Genomic DNA, 19,789 nt, shown 5'->3' with positions numbered 1-19,789 from the left:
CATTGTGTAAGGTGAGAATAGTAACAGACGTATGCACAAGTACAAATATACTTATGTTTTTGAGGATTAAAGAGGGGAAGGAAGGAATCTTATAATAAAACAATGATGACTGGATCAGGTTTCATTTTGTATCTGTGGCACAGTACAATGATCAAATACAAAAAGAAGCAGTTGAAAGGAATAAAAGCTTGGAGGCACAAACCGGGATTGTGTACAGGGAACTTTCAGAGTCTGAAGGATGAGGTATAAAGGAGCTGGACTGACAGAAGGTGGGGTGGTCATGCAACATCATACATCAGTTTAAGAAAATATGCTGTAGCAAAGGGAAGCCATTAAACACCAAAGCAGTTAATGATCTTCTCATCATTGTTTTAAAGTAAGAAAACTAAAATGTCAACTTTTAGGTAACTCAGCATTTGGGAAATTTTTATAGTCCAATTTTTTGCAATTTGTGTGGTCACAAAAGACTGCTAAGCCCAAAGTAGTTAACCTCTACGTGATAATCCTTCAGAAGAATCAATAATTGTGTTTCCGTTGAAATAATTTCCATTATAAATGCTGCTGTGCTTAAAAATTTCTCTTTACAAATCATCAATTTATCTGATGTGAATTTGTCTTTGTTTTTGTTTTTTTTTTTTCTTTTGTAAAATGCACTCCCTGGTACATAAAATTCACTTTTACCATTGTTTTCAGTATAATGGATTTCTCTGCACTACAGACTTCATTACAGTTGATTGGAACACCAAGAGATGCACTTAAATGTGCTACTACATGACAGCATGGAGGAGAATTGAGCAAATGGGATGCCTCCTCAATTTATACAGCTAAAATCTTTCCAATTAGTTGAAGAATCCAAAATCACCATTGAATCTAAAAAAAAATCAAAAAATAAGAACATGTTAGGTAAGACAATACCTAAGGTCTAAATAAGTGTATGGAACTTAAAAATTATAATGTAACATGACTCTTCAAAGATAATAACTATGAATATTTAGATATTTAGGAGACTAATGATTTCAGGACTTGAAATTAAAAACATCTTTTCCATTGTGTTTACCTTTATAAATAATATCACTGCATGCATGTTGGTATTTGTATTATTTCAATCTGCGTTCTTAGCAAAATATCTTATTTTGTGCATTTCACCCAGTTCTATTTGGAATTTGCACTAGTAAAAATGATAATAGACAAAACAAAATTAATTGATACTCCCATTACATTGCTAGTTTCATATATATGGAGAATCACATATTGAGAGTCAAATATTTATATACTACAGTGTCTGTTCTCTTATCTCAGCGTTGATGGCTTGTTAGATATTGTTTCTGGAAGCTTCCTAACCCATTGAATGATTAAATTGCAGCTTACTTTGTGTTGTAATATATTTAAATCCTTAGGGTACAGCTTCTTAGAGCTTCTGATCGGAAAACATTTCCTGGACGCACTTTATATCCATTATGTATAGATTACAATGGATTTCCAATAAAGGAAGATGAACCAACCATTAAACTCATGTATGACAAATATAAAACAACTTTGCTTATTCTAGCTGCAAACCATCACCATTTGTCAAATGTGTGTGATGGGCCAATGCAAATTCCTGTGTGGTGCACACTAATTACATTAACTGTGTGCTCAAGATTTTTGAGAATAAACTTATTTAAATCCTTTATGCATTACAAAAACATCTGTTCATATTACATCAAATCTTTTGTTTTCTGTTGGCATATATGTCACTAAGATACATTTTTTTATAAGCTGTAATTTACTTCACTTTGTGGATGTTACTGGTTATTAAAACAGCAAAATTATGTACAAATTGGTAATAAAATGTTGATAATAAGCCATATATATAATATACATACATATAATATATAATCCTCCCAGCAAATTTAATATTTGCCCTAAAATTTTGATTTCTGTAAAAGCTATTTAAATCAGAAGATTCTTTGTCTTTGAGAATTAGTGCTAGACAACACAGTGGTATCATATGCAATACTTTTAATCCCCATAATACTGTTGCAATTCTATCCCATTGTTTTATAGATGCATAGTCTGAGGGCTAAAAGATTAAGCAGCCTACTCAAAACTCATAAAACTAGTGAACGTCAGCGTCAGGTTTCAGATCAAGGTCTGTTGATTTCTAATTTTTTTTTTTATCTTCCCTAGGAATCTGCCTCTCAGAACTGAAAATGTGACCTGAAATTCATTCATATCAGGATCAAAGCATCTTCAGGTAAGGTAAGATTACCAACAAATTGCCAACACCAGTGCTCTGGGTATATTTAAAGAATTGTTCCTCTGGCATTCTAGTTTATCACTGGATTTTTCTTCTGTAAACATAAAGATCTATTCTCCTTGTCTGTGAGGGTTTTTATTACAATATGGTCAGTAAAGACATCTTGATGTACCATCTGGAATTAAAGAGAATTGAAGGGAAAAAATGAAGAAAGTTTGAAAAACAACCAAATCGATGTCGTGTAGAAAAGAAAAAATGCTTCAGGTGGGATGTAATTGAATAAAGACATACATAGTATAGATAATGTCAATGCAAGTTATTGCTTTTTGCACAATGTGTGTGAGACTTGAGAAGCCACATACATAGAGTAAAATATAAGTTCAAATGAGTCAAATTCTACACAAAGGTGGCTTTTAGTCATTTTGGGTTAAATCTATTTTTTAGACTAGCTTCCCAAGTGCTGCACAGCAATTAGGATTTTAACTTGCCTAACAGTTAAAATAAACTTTTTAAATAAAGTCTAATCTTTTGCAAAACTGATGCCACAAAATCAAGTAACTATAATCATTTCATAGAATTTTTTGATGTTAGTCTAGTAGTTGTTAAATGTCAAATTCTAGCAACTTATTTAATATAAAATTAAAAGCCCCTCATTTCCACACTGGAAATACATCAAAATGAATTTAAAAATATAACAATATTTCTTTCCTTTTTTCTTCCTTCCTTCCTTCTTTCCTTCCATCCATCCTTCCTTCCTTCCATTACTCAAGGGAGTATCCAGGAACTCTTATGCATGATCTAACTTTGCTGCTTTTACCCTCATAATGACTTGAAAAATTGGTGTTATTATATCCATTTTAAGATTACAAAACAGTCTCAGGAATCTTAATAATCGATGCAAAGTTACATAAATATATGACCTTAATTATTATTTCAAGCTGACATAAATATGTTAATGGTAGATTTGAATTCAAGTTTACTTAACTTCAAAGCTAACCTTTGGGGGCACCTGGGTGGCTCAATCAGTTAAGCATATGACTCTTGATTTCAGCTCAGGGCATGATCTTGGGTTGGTGAGATCAAACCCTGCCTTGGGCTCTGCACTGAGTGTGGAGCTTGCCTGGGATTCTCACCCTCTCTCTCTGCCCCTCCTCTGCTTGCTTATGTGCACTCTCTCTCACTTCCAAAAAAAAAAAGAAAAAAAGAAAAAAGAAAAAAAAAGCCAACATTTGTTCTTTACTTTGCACTCTTATTTTAGTTATATAATAATTCCTGTAAAAGTATGCAAATAGTGTGCAAATTCTGAATTTACACCACCATATATGCTATATTAAATGAGTAATGTATGTGCAGTACTCTGAAATACATGCGTATCTTCTGGAAATATACCATATTATTCTCATTTTTGATGGTCTCAAATCCAGATTGGAAAACATGGCATTTAAACAAATAATCAATCTAAAACAAAGAGCATGTAAAAATTCCATGTAGCTGGGCTGACAATAAATGCCCTAAATATGTGGGGGTACCACAATAACTTCAATGGAGAGAGGCCTTACAGAATGGCTATAATTACATAGTCATAAAGGAGGAAGTAGTGCTTTCAAAAGAACCTGGTGAAGAGAGTTATTAGTATGGATAAAAGGGGAACATGGCTGAGAATTGATAGAAGTTAAGAGCATGGAGGACTTAAATGCTACCTGGTAATCTGAACTTCATTTTGTTGTGGTGAATATTCATTAGCATGTTATTTTACAGAAAGTTGGTAATAATTAAAGAATTTTGTAAGCAGTATTCAAGAGAAAGTGGCTTAAGAGAATATCAATACTCTAGTTAGAAAGCATAAAATAATGTGGACTTAGCATAAAGTGGTAGATAGAAATGGATAGACAGAACTAGACGACTTACCCTGGAGCTCTTTGTCCATGCCCTAGTTCCCTCTTCCAGGTTTTGGGCTGCCTTAAATCTAAGGCAGGGATAGCAGAGAAAAAGTAAACAATAAACTCATAATTAATTTGGTAGTCAAAATAAAGCTAGAAATGGATATATGTAGTGTAGTGAATATTTAGTATCCTATTTTTGACTTTCATAATGGTTATGGTGAACCATTATGAAGGGCATATTGAGAGAGCCATTATAAAGGGCAAAGCTAGGAGACTATATGTGTATTTCAGGGAGAATCAGTAATGGAGTAGACATTTACAGGCATGTGGAACCAGATAAAGATAATATAAGGTTTTGAAGCTATCTGGGAGAAGTATTACAAAACATAAAATTTTATACTCTATTTCTTTTTTTCTTTTTAATTTTAAAATGTTTATTTATTTATTTTTAGAGAGAGACAGAGAGAGAGAGAGAGAGAGAGAAAGAGAGAGAGAGAGTATGAGCAGGGGAGGAGCAGAGAGAGAAGGAGACACAGAATCCAAACAAGCTTCAGACTCTGAGATGTAAGCACAGAACACGATGCAGGGCTCAAACCCACCAACTGCAAGATGATGACCTGAGCTGAAGTCAGACGCTTAACTGACTGAGCCACCCAGGCACCTCCCTATTCTCTATTTTTATGAGTTTGACCATTTTAAATACCTCATATAGGAACAATAAACTGTAGACATATGCTTGACAATATTGTGCCTACACTTAACAATGCTGTAGTGTGTTCTTAAACATTTGTTAAAAGGGTAAGTCTCAAACGAACTATTCTTACACAATTAGAAAAAAAAAAGGCTATCCTCCTAGGTTAGAAATTGAAAATTCTTAGATTCTTCATGAATTTTAGATAACATTGGCTTTCATTTGAAAATATTATGGATAAATGTTGAGAGTCGGCCTTTATTTTTATAGCAACCAATTTACAAGCAATAATTCTAGGCTAAAATATTCATTAATGATTTAGACTGATTTTACTTTATTATATTTTATGGAAAAGGTCAGAGAGGCAACCCTTTTTGTACTTGATGTTCTCAATTGTGTTTTATATGTTTAAAGGTACCTTTTTAAAGTATGTTTGTACAGCTCTTTTTTTTAACATATACTATTACTTATTAAATGAATGACACCATGTTAGAATTTGGGGATGTGATACATAACATCCCTTGCCTCTCGTGAAGCTCATAGTGCGTTGTTGGGGAGATACATAAAATTAGGCATTTACAGAGGAATAGAATGGATGCTATCATAGGTATGAGCGTGGAGCTATGGAACTTCATGGAAAGGATAGTTCTCTGGGTAAAAGTGGAAACATGGTGACAGGTTTTCTTTAAAATATAGTTTACAAGTAAAGTGTACAAAATAGTATTATACACACATATGTATATATCTACAATTTGTAAGATCTACATTTAAACAACTGCTATAGTGCAGAAAACATGCAGAAAATAATACTTAAAATGATGATGAAGACAAAAACTTTACCTACTTCATCAGTTTTTCTTGGGCCAGTCCTGCTCTCATGCTTTCAAAACACTAGCACAAATGTAGTCTCTGGGACTATGTATTTAATTTATCTCTACTCCTTGTTATTCTCATCGGTCTCACAGAATGAATAAATTGTTGAGCAGAGGCAGAACAATTATAATATTTTATGGAACCCAGTGAAAAGATTTCATAAGCTATGACCTCGTTACTTAACCACGAGAGAATGATGCTTGAACCCATTCTCTATGCCTGAAAGAGTCATATTTTATTCATTATTCTAGCAAGAATAAAGAGTTAATTTTTAAGAGTCACAGCTTATCACCTAAGGGGATGATGCTCATAAATTTTTCACTCCATATAAGGACTACTCATCATGCTCTCATGCATTATTTTATTGGAGACCCTAATGAGTCAAAAAAGCTTCTGAACTCTTCATTTGTATAGATGTGTGTGTGTGTGTGTGTGTGTGTGTGTGTGTGTGTGTGTGTGTAATGGGTTTGGGGGGGAAATCTTGGACTCAGTGGTTCATAGGAAAAAATATGTTGTTAAAATATTATGTGTAAAAATTAGTTATCTTCAGATGTCATTTACTATCCTCTTGATTGCAATTTTAGCCACTATTTTCATTCACTTCTCAGTTACTCAGAGTCTAATTATCACATCTGTGAATTAGTTCATTTTGCCTTCTATGTAGGCCTCCATTTACTCTTTTTACTGCTTATTTGTACCTACCCCAAAAAGTGGTAAGAAACGGAGGATGAACATTACATTTGACAATTTTCCACTTAATATCTTCCACAGTAAATTATGTAAAATGATTGGTTATGTCACTATTTCTAGGTTATCTTTGGATTTAGTGTTTTTTTGTTTTTATGGTTCTCACTGTGGCTGGAGCTACACTAGTGGGAGAACACAAAGCTCATGCCTATGGAACACTATCAGAAAAATTACTTTTTTAACTTATACAGTGCTATTTGTCAATTATGTATCAATAACATGGGAAAAGTATCACGTTTTAAAGACTGCCTTGTGAAAGATGGAATGAGTTAGAAAGAAGAGGGTGTAGGAAGAAAAGAAAGAAAATAAAAAGCATATGTAGTTTACACAACAGTAGAAATGTGAATTACATTTTCATGCTAAGTAGTCATGAATCTGCTATATTTCAGTCATAGTGACCATCTTGACGAAAACTTAGGAGAAATAAATCAGGAATAACAGTATCAAATGAGAGATCAGCAATGTAATGTGGGGCAGAGTGGAAGGTAGCTTAGCATATATTCATAGTAGACTTTGTTTGCTGCAATAAAAAAGTTGAGTTTATTTAATTGGCATTGTTTGGTGCATTTTGGAACCTTTATCTGTAAAATTTATTCACACTGAAATTTTGAGAGAAAAAATTTCATATCTGAAGTCTAATTAAAATAATGCTCATTTAATGCATATAATTACGACAGTCTCTAACATTGAATAAATGTTCAATAAATGTTAGCCATAATTATTAGCAGAAAAAGTAAGGACCACTAGTAAGATACAAGAATGAAAAGGAAAGAAAGGAGTCAGAATAAGGTACATTTTGTAAATGGAACCCGAGCATTATCAATTGGTTAGATTTGAGGAAGATAAATAAAGAAAAAAAAAGTATGTTTTGAGCATATTCCAATATTTTGTGTCCAGGTTTTGGAAAGTAATTATTACAGAGAGGAATCTCAAGAAGAAGAATTAAATTAGAAGAAAAATGTTTGTATTCGTTAGAATAGGCTAAATTTCAGTGGCTTAGCACAGTAAAGATTTAATTAACACGTAGGTTCTAGCAGGTCCTCAAGGCAGCAGTTTTCTATGCACAGCAAGGGAGTCTGCTTCAATCTCGCACCTCCATCATACCAACACAAGACCCCTCACAATTATGTAACACAGCATGGAGGACTTTATCATTTTAAGCCAATATATGTGCTCTCCTTCCCTCCTGTGTACGAGATTACTTGGCCCTACTAATACTGAACTTGGCCTATGTGACTTGTGTTAGCCAAAAGAATATTGGCAAAAGTCAATAAAGGATGGGCCTGCTGGGTACTTTGGCAGTTTGGCAGGGCCCTTTGCTCTCCTGCCATCTTTATTAAAAAGCATGCCCCAGGAGCTGTCGTCCTTTCATTATGTGCTTCCAGACTGAAAGCAAAGAACATGCAAGCCTAGCTGATCTCGCACTGGCTCATAGTTTCAGCAAACGAAAAGCAAATATCTTTATATGAAAACTTCGACATTGGGTTATTGCATAGTATTATTGCTAATCAGTTCACTGATCAATACATAATTAAGAACACATAAGTGGATTTTGCACTGGCATCAAATGCTTTAGCCCAGAAGTGACACAGGTCACTTTAATGCACAGTTAGTTGGTAATAGTTTTTTTCTTATTTGACATTGAGATATAATTCACAAACCAATAAAATTTTCTACTTAAATTATACAATTCAGTAGTTTTAGTGTATTCACAGAGTTGGACAATCATAAATAACATTCAATTTTAAAATATTTATGTCTTTCTCCATAAGGAACCCCATATGCATAATCAGTCACTCCCATTTTCCCTCAAACTATTTCAGCTGTAGGCAACTACTAATCTATTTTTGTTCTCTTATAATTTGCCTATTTGAAACTCAAATGGGACTAAATAACTGTGGTAATTTGTGACTGGCTACTTTTATTTAGCGTTCATTATTTTTTCTAGGTTCATTCATGTCATAGCATGTATTAGTATCTCTCTCTTTCTTATTGCTGAGTAATATTCCATGCATGGACATACCACATTTTGTTTACCCATTGAACAAGTAATGGAGATTTGGACCATTTCCGCCATTTGGCTACTATGACTATTGTAGCTATGAACATATTTTACAAGCTTTTGTGTGAACATATGTTCCCATTTCTCTTCAATATATACATAGGAATAGAATTGCTGGGACATATGGTAACTCTGTTTAATCTTTTGAAAACAGCTAGATTGTTTTTCAAAACAGCTACATCACTTTACATTCCCATCGTCAGTATATGAGGATTCCATTTACGCCACATCCTTGTGAGTACTTATTATTATTTGACTTTTTGATTGTAGTCATCCTAGTGGGAGTCAAATGGTATTTCATTTTGTTTTAGATTTACATTTCCCTGATAGTTAATGATATTCAGCATCTGTTCATGTGCTTATTGGCCATTTGAATATACTCTTAGGACAAATGTCTGTTCATGTCCTTACCATTTTTCATTGCATTATTTGTTTTTATGTATTTTGAGTTGTATTATTTAGGTATTATTGATACAGTCCTCTTATTAGATGTATGATTGCAAACATTTTTATTTCCAATGTTATGATTTGTCTTGTACTTTCTTAATGATGTCTTTTGCAGGAAAAATAAATTTATTTTGATGAATGCCAGTGTACCTGGTTTTTTTTTTTGCATGTAGTTTTGGTGTCATAGTCAAGGAGGATATTCTTAATTCAAAATCACAAAGACTTACTCCTATATTCTCTTCTAAATGTTTTATAGTTTTAGTTCTTATATTTACGCCCAGATTCACTTTGAGTTAATACTAGTAAGTGGAGTAAGGAAGGGGTGCAACTTCATTCTTTCATGTGCTGATATATAATTTTCAAAGCATCGTTTACTGAAAAGATTTTTTTCTATTGAATAGCCACAGAATCCGTGTCAAAAATTTATTTTCTGTAAATGTGATAGTTTATTTCTAGATGTTCAATTCTATTCCATTAAACTGTTTGTCTATCTTGATGCCAGTACCATACCTTTGTAGTCAATTTTGAAATTAAGAACTATGAGTCTTTCAACTTTGTGCTTCCTTTTCCAAATTATTTTGGCTATTTAGGGTATCTTGCAATTCCATATATATTTTAGAATGAAGTTAGCTTGTCCAGTCTGTGAAGAAGCCAGCTGAGATTTTGATGGGGATCACATTGAATCTCTAGATCTATTTATGGAATGTTGTTTTCTTAACAATATTCAATCTTTCAGAATGAAAGAACAAGGGTGTCCTACCATTTAGTTAGGTCTTCTTTAATTTTTTTTCAACATTGTGTAGTGATGGTCACAGGATGAATTTTCACTTATTTTGTTAAATTTAATTTAATAATTCTTAAATTTTTTAAAACTTACTTTTGATGTTATTGAGAATGGGAATGCTGGCTTAATTTCATTTTTGGATTGTCCATTGCTGGTGTATAGATACAATTAATTTCTTACCTTGATCTTATATTCTGTAACCTCACTGAATTTGCTTATTTTTAAATGGTATTTTAGTAGTTTCCTTATAATTTTCTATATATAAGATCATTTCATCTGCAAATAGAGATAGTTTTATTTTTTCTATCCACTATGGCTGCCTTTTATTTCATTTTCTGCCTAACTTATCTGGCTGAAACCTCCAGTACAATGCCAATGGAAATGCATCCTTGTTTTGTTATGATATTAGGAAAAAAGCCTTCAGTCTTATATCATTTAGAATAATTTTAGTTGTGGAAATTTCATAGGTCCTTTTATCAGGTCAAATAAGTTCCTTTGAATTCCTAGTTTATTGGATGTTTTAAATTATAAAGGGGTATAGAATTTGGCAAATCCTTCTTCTTCATCTATTAAGATAGTCATGAGCAGGCACCTGGGTGGCTCAGTTGGTTAAGCGTCCGACTTCACCTCAGGTCATGATCCCCCAGTTCATGAGTTTCAGCCCTGCAGCAGGCTCTGTGCTGGTAGCTTAGAGCCTGGAGCCTGCTTCAGATTCTGTGTCTCCCTCTGACTCTCTGCCCCTCCCTGGCTTACACACACAACTCTCTCTACTCTCTCTCTCTCAAAAATAAATAGACATTTAAAAAGTTAAAAAAAAAGATAATCATGGAGGTGTTGGCCTATATTCTAATGATATGTTGTAGCACATTGATTTTTCAAATGGTAAAATAACCTTGCATTCTTGGAACAAATAAGTTATGTTGCATATTTCTTGTTTTAATTTGTTGCTGGGTTAGTTTGATAGTTCGTTGAGAATTTTTGTGTCTTTATTCATGATATTGATCTGCACTTTCTTATTTTGTGTATAACGATTTTTTTCCAGTTTGGTATCAGTATAATAGTGATCACATAGAATGAGTTGGGAAATGTTGCTCCATCCTTATGTTTGGCAAAGTTCACAAATGAAGCCTTTTGACCTAAGTTTTTCTTTGTGGGAAGATTTGAAATTTATGATCCATTATCTTTTCCTGTCATAGGTCTATTTAGCTTTTCTCCTGAGTCAGTGGTGGTAGTCTGTCTTTCTAGTAATTTGTCCATTTCATCCAAAACAGAACCAACAATATAAATTAGTAAGTTATATAGAAATCAAATTGGTTGGTATGAAGTTTTTCACTGTATTCTCTTATAATTGTTTTATTCCTGTAGATTGAGCATGATTTTCCTCCTGGATTCCTGATTTTAACAATTTATCTTTTTTTTCTTGATCAATCTAGATAGTTGCGTCATTTTGTTGACTTTTACAAAATGTTGACTTTTACAAAGAATTAACTTTTGACTTTGTTGATTTTCAGGACTGTTTCTCATTACATCAATTTCATTAACATCTGCTATATTCTTTTAGTATGTATTTCTGCCTGCCATACTGTCCTCGTCCAGATTTACATGTTAGTATGGTAGGCAGAATAATGGGCCCCCAAAGGTGTCTGCATCCTAAATCCTAGAATCTGTGAATTTGATAGATAACACAGAAAGGGGGAATTACTGTTATAGATGGAAACAAGACTATGAATCAGCTCTAAGATATCTGGTTCCCATCCAAAAAACCTGTGTGTAATTTTTCAGAGTCAATCATAGGTGATTACAAAGTTGACTCACAGCCAATGCATTGCAGTTTCCAAAAAGAAATGCAATCAAGAACTCAGACCCCTCTGGATGACCATGTTGATTTTGGTTTTTTTGTCTTGTTTCTTTTTTTTTTTTTTCATTCTTATCCCAGATGCCTGAATTCAAGGCTTCTCTTGAGGAAAGACTCCCTCAGGTACTTCTGACAAGGAGGAGGAGGAAACTATGGATGGACACTTTTTACAACTCTGACCCAATACTTTTTCACTCCTAGCCCTCCCTCCTTTCTCTTCTCTGGGCCTCGATGGCATAAAATTGCCGGAACCTTTTTGTTTGGGGGATTCCTTGGCCGCAGGACAACCCCCATATCTGTGCTAACCCACCTTAGTTTCCACAGGTATGCCATTCCATGGCGGGATATGGGAGGAAGTCTGCAGTTTCTCCAGGTTTAGACCCTTGCTGCCACCATGATTAAAAGACATACTCTTTTATTTTAGCTCATTGGTTTTAATTGACAACTCTGACACCTGGCAGGTCAGCTCTTCCTCCAGCTCAGCTGAGCTCTTGACAAGTTGACTTTAAGGTATGGAGATTAGGCTGGATTACCCAGGTGGACTCAATGTAACCACAAAAGGGTCTTAAAAATTGAAGAAGAAGGGTGCAGAGATCATAGAGAATATGGAGGAAGAGGAACCAGGAGCTAATGCGGGCAGCTTCTGGGGACTGCTGGACAATAGATCAGATTCTTTCCTAGGGCTTTCGGAAAGTAATGCAGCTGTGCTGACTCCTTAATCTTAACCCCGTGAGAGCTGTATCGGATTTCTGACCTACAAAAATGTAAGTTTAAAAACTTTGTGTTGTTAAGCAACTAAGTTTTGATAGGTTTTTTTTTTACAGCAACAGAAAACTAATACATGAGATCTCTAAGCCATATATTCGATTCACTTCACTTGTATGCAAAAGAGTCATCTCTTCATGACTTTCCTGTTTTATACTCAGTTCATTTCATATTTTACGTGATGTTTTCCAAGGAGCCATGTGCCATAAATTCATATAGCCCAGGGTTTTCTACTTCTCCCACAAAAAATTCTAGGCAACAGATTGGTGGTGGGGGTGTAGGGATGTGCAAAATGAGTGAGGGGGATCAAGAGATACAAACTTCTGGATACAACATGATTTCTGGGATTGTAACATAGAATGTGGTGACTCTGGTTAATAATACCTTATTGAATATTTGGAAGTTAAGAAAATAGATCTTAAAAGTTCTCATCACAAGAAAAATAGTGTTACTATGTGATTAATGTTAACTAGAATTATTGTGGTGATCATTTTGTAATATATACGTACATCAAATATGTTGCATACCTGAAAGCAATACAGTGTTATATGTCACTTTTATCTCATTTGAAAAAAAGAAATTCTAGGCAACAAGTGCATCCTATTGAGAAATCCCATCTGAAATTTCTTCTGCTTGTCAAATCTGTCATTAGTGCGTTTAAAAGGAAAGGAGACTGGATCAGCTGTCTTCATTCTTTCATTCAGGCTCTCTTTTCCATAACTAGGGACAATGTATTACAGCATATTCTGCTTAATCTTTTCCTTCTGGACCCCTATTTTTTACTTTGTAGGCTATGTCTGTAGATGTTTTTCTCTAAAGGATTTGACAATTGAACTTTATAGTAACCCTCTAGCAAAGTATTGTACAAATTCTACTGCCTACCTGATTATAATCTTGACCCAAGCAGCCAGGAGAGTGTTGGGATTCCCAGTATAGGTAGAATGGCTTAGAAAGAAAAAACAAACAAAAAAACAAACAAAAAAGTTCAGATAAAACAACTCCAGGATCTCTATTTAAGTTGACTACATCTGGTGATCAAATGGGCAAAGTATTTCCAATATACTGCAGGAAGTACAAAGTGATTTTGGCAAGCCTTGGACAGAGATAATACTCTGATGAAATACAGACATCTTTGTGGGAATATGAGTGGGATTACAATGTGTCACTTGAGAGATGTTATCTCAAAAAAGAAGGCGGTAAAGCAAAGTAAGGCTGACAGATTTCAGGACTTGTATTAATTTTGATGGCATATCTCAATTTTCATTCACTCCTAACAATAGGCAAGGGGACATAGGCATTATAATTTATAAAATACAGAAGTTTCCAAAGCTTTCCCCTCCCTTCTATCATCTATCTTAATGGTCACAGGCGTGGAAACACAAAGATATATTAAGTCGAACAAAGATTTTAAAAAATCACTTAATGAATATTATGCTTTCCTTTGTGTAACGATAATTTAAAAAATAAATCACTGCCAAAAGAGGAAATACTATGTGCCAAAACAATAAATGGCCATAAAGAAAACAAATTTTGTAGGGGTTAGGGGTGGCTTATAAGAAAGCATAATGGGTAAATGTACCTCGAAATGTTTTATAGGTTTGCAACACCATGGGGACATTTTATTTATCGAAGTTTGAACTGAGGAAACCAATCAGTAGTCCTTCAGAGTACACATACCAATGATAATATATACCATGTTTTAATTATTACTATTTACATCAAATTTGAATGCGACATCAATATGCAAGGCACACTTTTGTCTATATATCATGAGTATCATTGGTTAGCCTTTTTTACTGAATTCAGACATTTTGGGACTTGCAAAATGCTCTGAAACATATGTTTGAAATGCACAAAATGCTTTAGTCCTTAAATTTAAAACATATGTCCTTTTTTGCTGCCTTCTTCTGTAGTTCTAAAGACCAGTGGAGCTTAAGAAAGTTTTTAATGTGATTGCTGAATTTTCAAATCACAACTCTGTGTTTAGTAAACTTGTTTCCATTCTTGAAGCACTAGCTTCTGAAATAGTCGGTATTTATCTACAACACAAAAACTAGACATAAAAATACTCCTTCTCTAGAATTAGACAGGCGTGAGTTTGTGATGTACTGTATACATGGGCTCGATCACCCACCCACACCTTCTTGTGGAGAGACTATTTTCCTGCTCTCATCAGCAAGACTCTGAAATGTGGGAATTTGGCTGAAACTGATTTCCTGTTTCTTGCCAGCGCGTCTTAGAGAAAGCACTGTCGGGAATGTGATGCTAACGAACAGACAGCTGTCCCCAGTCTTGAAGATTCATCTGGCATATTAGTTTAGAAACCATCTTAACATCAACTTAACCTTTAAAGAGCGTATTTAAAAATAAATTTCTTATAAGTTGTCTATTAAAAAATGTGATTATTTTCCCAGTAGAGGAAAAAAAAAAGAACTGTGTTTCAAAATTCGCCCTATATAGAGTCCATGTCCTAAGAGAGAACTAGTTGTTTCAGTAGTTAGGTTATCTGCACCACTGGGCTTCAACTAATTAATTTTATTTTCTAATAATATACCTTAAGGAGGTCACATTATTAAACTTTGATTGAATGAAGTAGCAAGGCCCAAAAGCTTTGACAAGCAATAAAAATTACCTACTATTCATAGATTCTCAGAAAATCAAATACATCATTGGAAATGGGAGGCAGATGTGCTGTGCCCAAAGCACGCCGAGCTTAAAGGTAGGGAAAAATATGTATGCCAATTGCTACCGTTTCAATTTAAGCAAGTTAGGTGATTTCCTTGTACCACACTCCTCTGTAAAATGGAGGTAATAAGAATACTTGGTTGTTAAAATATTTTTGAGAATTCAAAGAGATAATAAGTGTGACAAAAATAGAATACACTCTCATCATTATGTGTATTTTAAATAAAAGGCTAAAATATTTCCTTTAATATTCTGTGACTTTGGACATTACCTAGAAGGCTGTATCCCAACAAGGGAGAAATCTCATAATGAAATATAATTGTTGTGCCGAGAGGGTTCAGTAATGCTTGACAGGACACCCTATGAAGAGTTTTCCCTTTCTGTCATTATTTATTTTGCTCATAGACTCACTGGCTTTTCAAACATATTTATCCTTTCATACTCCCCTGCTTGAATGTAGAAACATTGCCCTAACACTCCCACTGAGCAGGAAGACTTCTGAATCCTAGAGTCTCTAGAATGTTTCTAACCCAATATAAGGGAGGGAGTATATCAAAAGTACCATCACTATGAGGATCTGCTATCCAACTGGGAATATTCCTTGACAATAACTGACCTCACTAAAGATCTGCTATTCTTGTCCTTATCTGTGGTGTATCTTAACCAAATTGAGAGATGCGCCACATCTCACATACCGTCTTTCTGCTACTGTTCTCTCATTTTGTCTGCAGATATTGGCCAAACCACAGCCAAAAGCAATTCTTGTCTTAATTACTTGGTGCAAATGATGTTAGTTAACTGATAGTCTTAAAAGTTGCTCTGAAGTACAGCTTGGAAATGACAGAAATTAAATTAATAATTCCTTCCTTTTGGTGACTTCATACTAAAAGTATTGATAGGAATGTTCTGAAATTAACTGAGATCCTGATACAAATTTAGTGTGCTAACTTTCCAGATATAGATAGTGGGGATTTAGCTGGACTGGCATGACTGACTAACAAGGAAGAAAAATGGGATTTCCTTTTATGTAGCAATGGGCTCCCAAGTAGGAGCAGAAGAGTAGCACATAGAAAGATCTAGAAAAGGCTAGGCCTTAAGCACTGCTATACCTCTGTGTCACTTTCAGTACCTCCCTCTATGTATGTGTGTGTTTAAAGGAGATAGGATATTCTTAAGAGCTAACATGTACAAAAATAGTCTAAAGAATATTGAAACTATAATTTATCCATTATAGAAATTGGTACTGTAGATTAGAATCAGAGATGGAGCTTTAATCTCCAGACACATAGTCTCTCCTGCAGACATCCTGAACCAGAGCTCCCAAAGATGAAGCCAATAAATATCTACCTTTAAAACATTCTACTGGTGTTCCTAATGTGAATTCGTAGTTAAGGATCAATCTGGAGCATTTGGTATCTGTTTTCCAGGTACCATGACCTTAAGAGAACTTTTTGGTCATCAGTAGGGAATGCCATTGTGCTGAGCCAAGAGGAAGGGGTGAAGGGTATATAGGGTTAGAAATTGGTCAACATCCTTAGGCCACAGTACTTTGTGAGATACAGACTTTGCATAGTCTGCAGAGTCAGTAAAATCCCAGGGAATCACTGAGAAAGCGGACTGCTGGGATTTTGTTTCATAGTCAAAACATATGATAAAAAAAATAAAACAATGGAAGTATTCTTTTTCCTACTCTCCAACCCATACCCTCACTCTATAGTCAACTAGGAAGTTAACAGTTTCTATAAAAAAAAAAAAAAAACTTAGGAAGGAAGAAAAGAGATTCAGTGCATATGTCCCCTTTTATTTAAAAAGGAAAGACTTATTGATCTTTTTATTTATAAAGTAGTGTATTTTTGATCTCATAAAATTAGCAAAATATAGACATCATTTAATACAATGATATGGTGTGGTTATATCATTATGTGTCTTGGTGTATTAAAACAGTCTCACATTGGTTGATTTTGATGTGATGCCCTACTTAAGAACTTGTGAGCTGGGAGTTAAATTTCTCTTAACTGTGTACTATGATAGAAGTCAGCTTGTTTCCGAGATTTTGTTATTACACAACATACTGCAATAATTTCTCTTTACACTTGTTCTAGTGCATCTTAAAATATATTCCTGGAAGAGAGGTTTCATGGTCAAAGAGTATTTCTGTTTATTTCCACTTTTTAAATATTATCCATCCTTGGTCCAAAAATTATACCAGTTGAAACTCCCATCAAGAGAATGATAGTGCTTGTTTTCTCACACACTTATCAACAGTTTTTTTTTAATCATCTCTTTAACTATTTTCACAAGGATTTAGATTTTCTCTATTTCATTATCACTATTACCAGTTCTGTATTGAGCAGCACAGTGTTACCCCCAAATCCTATTTAATCACTCATTCACCCATTTGCTTACACAACAGGGATATCCTGTGGGATCCATACAGCCATTAAAAGACATCAATTCCATTAAATTTGCTTCCTCCCCTATGAGTCATGCATGTATAATGGAAAATGCATATATTCTGGCTATTTGCCAATAGGAAAAAAATAACATCTTATGCAGTCTAATTGAAAATATGTTCATTTCGAAACTCATAAAATCTGCAGCTTGGATGAGAAGATTTTTGATTCATCGGGGATTTCAAATTTACAATTTAATTAAACTTAGGATATACTTCTGAGAGACTGAATTTTGGAGTGTAAAAAAGGAAATATGAACATGCAATTTATTATGTGAATAGCCTTCTGTATAGATATTTCAGTAGCTGCCTTTGTAATCTATGTCTTTGTCTACATATGAAATAGGAGATTAAAAAATTGGTGGAGAATGTAAGAACCTCAAAGCTTAAAATAGATCATTTTAGTTCTTCTCCCACCAATGGCTGCTTTTCTTTATAATGTCCCTGACTATGGTTATTGAATGGTAAAAGCTTGATGCAAAAATACCTTGAGGACAAACTCTGATAGTTAGCAGTTTGAACTTGAGGCACAGTTAACTATCTCATCAATGACTTCGTTTAACAGTTAAGGAGGTGGTAGTAATAAACATCTTTTCTGATAATTGATGAGTTAATGATAACATCATTTTCGTATATTGTTGACAATGTGTTTTAATTGCTGCAGTTTAAATTGATAACTTGACACTTGATTCAATCATTTGCATGTTCTGAGCAAAGGGAGAAGTTGGCCATTTTCTCATGGAATCATTTCAGATTAGAGCACTGTTCAGTTTAGAGGGTCACTCAGTTACTAGTAGTTGAGATACCTGTCTGAGACTATTTTAAAATAGTAGCATAAAAGCAGCTTTATCCACTCTGTTTTTTCTAAGTACAGAATTCTGAAAAAATTGACTGCACAGACAGGAAACGTACACATTATTTGATCTTTAATTATCTATGATATGTGGATACGTAGGTGGTAACTAGATATATGAATGGAGGTCTGAAATGATTGATGTCAAACTTTTACAAAACTTCCAACTGAGAAGTGGAAATAAGGTAGAAGAAATAAATTAGGACTTCAGTATCTAAGATAAAGTTATTTGTGTGATTGTCACAGCACATGCATTTCATAAACTTAGTCTTCTTGTTTTCCTATCTTTCAAGTAAGATGATCACAAATAGAATATTAAGGAACAATTCTGTACCATTCCATAGCCTAACCTCCTAACCCATTGTTAGAATTTGGGTAACTGTGTGAGGACTACATTGATTCTCTTGATTCTGTTCTCCCAAGGCAAGACATTCATTTAAACAACAACAAGAACAAATTTTCTTCCCCGGGAATTCACATAAATTAAATATAGATATATAATATGTCTGATTGATATAAGAAAGACTGTGAACAAATGGATACAATTTAAAAAATTATGGATGAATTTGTATAGTCCATCAGACCACAAGCCTAACTCAGAGGGGTATGGGCAGATATACCTTTTAGGGTTTGATCATTTTACATAAGAAATATCTTAACTTCCCATCATAGTGAAGTTTTATTCTTGCTGTGTGGTTAAAAAAATAAGCTTTAGAATATGTTTTAAGCATCATTGTTTTAAAATCAGATTTAGATATATATTTTCATATATAGTTTATACAGATGTGTACATATATAGAGATAAATGGTACACAGATAAATTTAAATTTAAATTAACTTTTGACACCCTAAAGCATTAAATGAAATCATAAAGTTAAAATCATATGGAAAGACACTTTTGTGTGTGTTAATTCATGACAGATAAAATGAGGACATATGTTGCATTTCTGGTTTTAATAGTATAGCTACTTTTAATTAATATTGTATCTTCAGAATTTTTTCCTGTCAGGTCAGTTCTTGCAGAGTTAGAATGGATGGGAACAATTTTCATTGTCTACATGCATTCTGTTTTGTTGTTCCATGCAGATAGAGTTATACTAAAATTCCATAGGAAATGTGTTCTGAAAATATATCAATCAATTAAACAAAAAATAGGAAATTAACCTAACAATATCCTGTATTGATTTGGTACATTTAAACTAAATCCTTGAAAGCCTATCCATCTCTCTGAAGAACATTATCCTGTATACCAAGATTGTATCATCTAATATAAAATTGAGCTAGGCTAACACAAATATATATTTAATTTTACATTCAGAATTACCACTGCAGGGTGTTAAACTGTTATTACTGTAACAAAAGTGTTCCAATAATGAATTAAACAGTTTAATGTTTTCTGCAGTGCGTTAAAACAATTCACTGTAGAACTTAATGTTTAGAAATACTAAAAAAT

General features: G+C 33.8%; 1 long non-coding RNA gene across 1 annotated transcript; it reads right to left on the bottom strand.

The window, feature by feature from the left end:
• Positions 1-694: 694 nt before the first annotated feature.
• On the bottom strand, positions 695-13,293 carry LOC122228098. Its single transcript, XR_006206418.1, has 3 exons — positions 13,229-13,293; positions 4,148-4,205; positions 695-870 (listed from the first exon to the last, which is right to left on the bottom strand). It is a non-coding gene; the product is annotated as an uncharacterized LOC122228098 (long non-coding RNA).
• Between the last annotated feature and the right edge of the window lie 6,496 nt (positions 13,294-19,789).

Source organism: Panthera leo, chromosome C1 (genome assembly GCF_018350215.1).
Source record: "Panthera leo isolate Ple1 chromosome C1, P.leo_Ple1_pat1.1, whole genome shotgun sequence".
NCBI classification, from domain to species: Eukaryota; Metazoa; Chordata; class Mammalia; order Carnivora; family Felidae; genus Panthera; species Panthera leo.
This window is presented reverse-complemented; position numbering and strand designations above follow the sequence as displayed.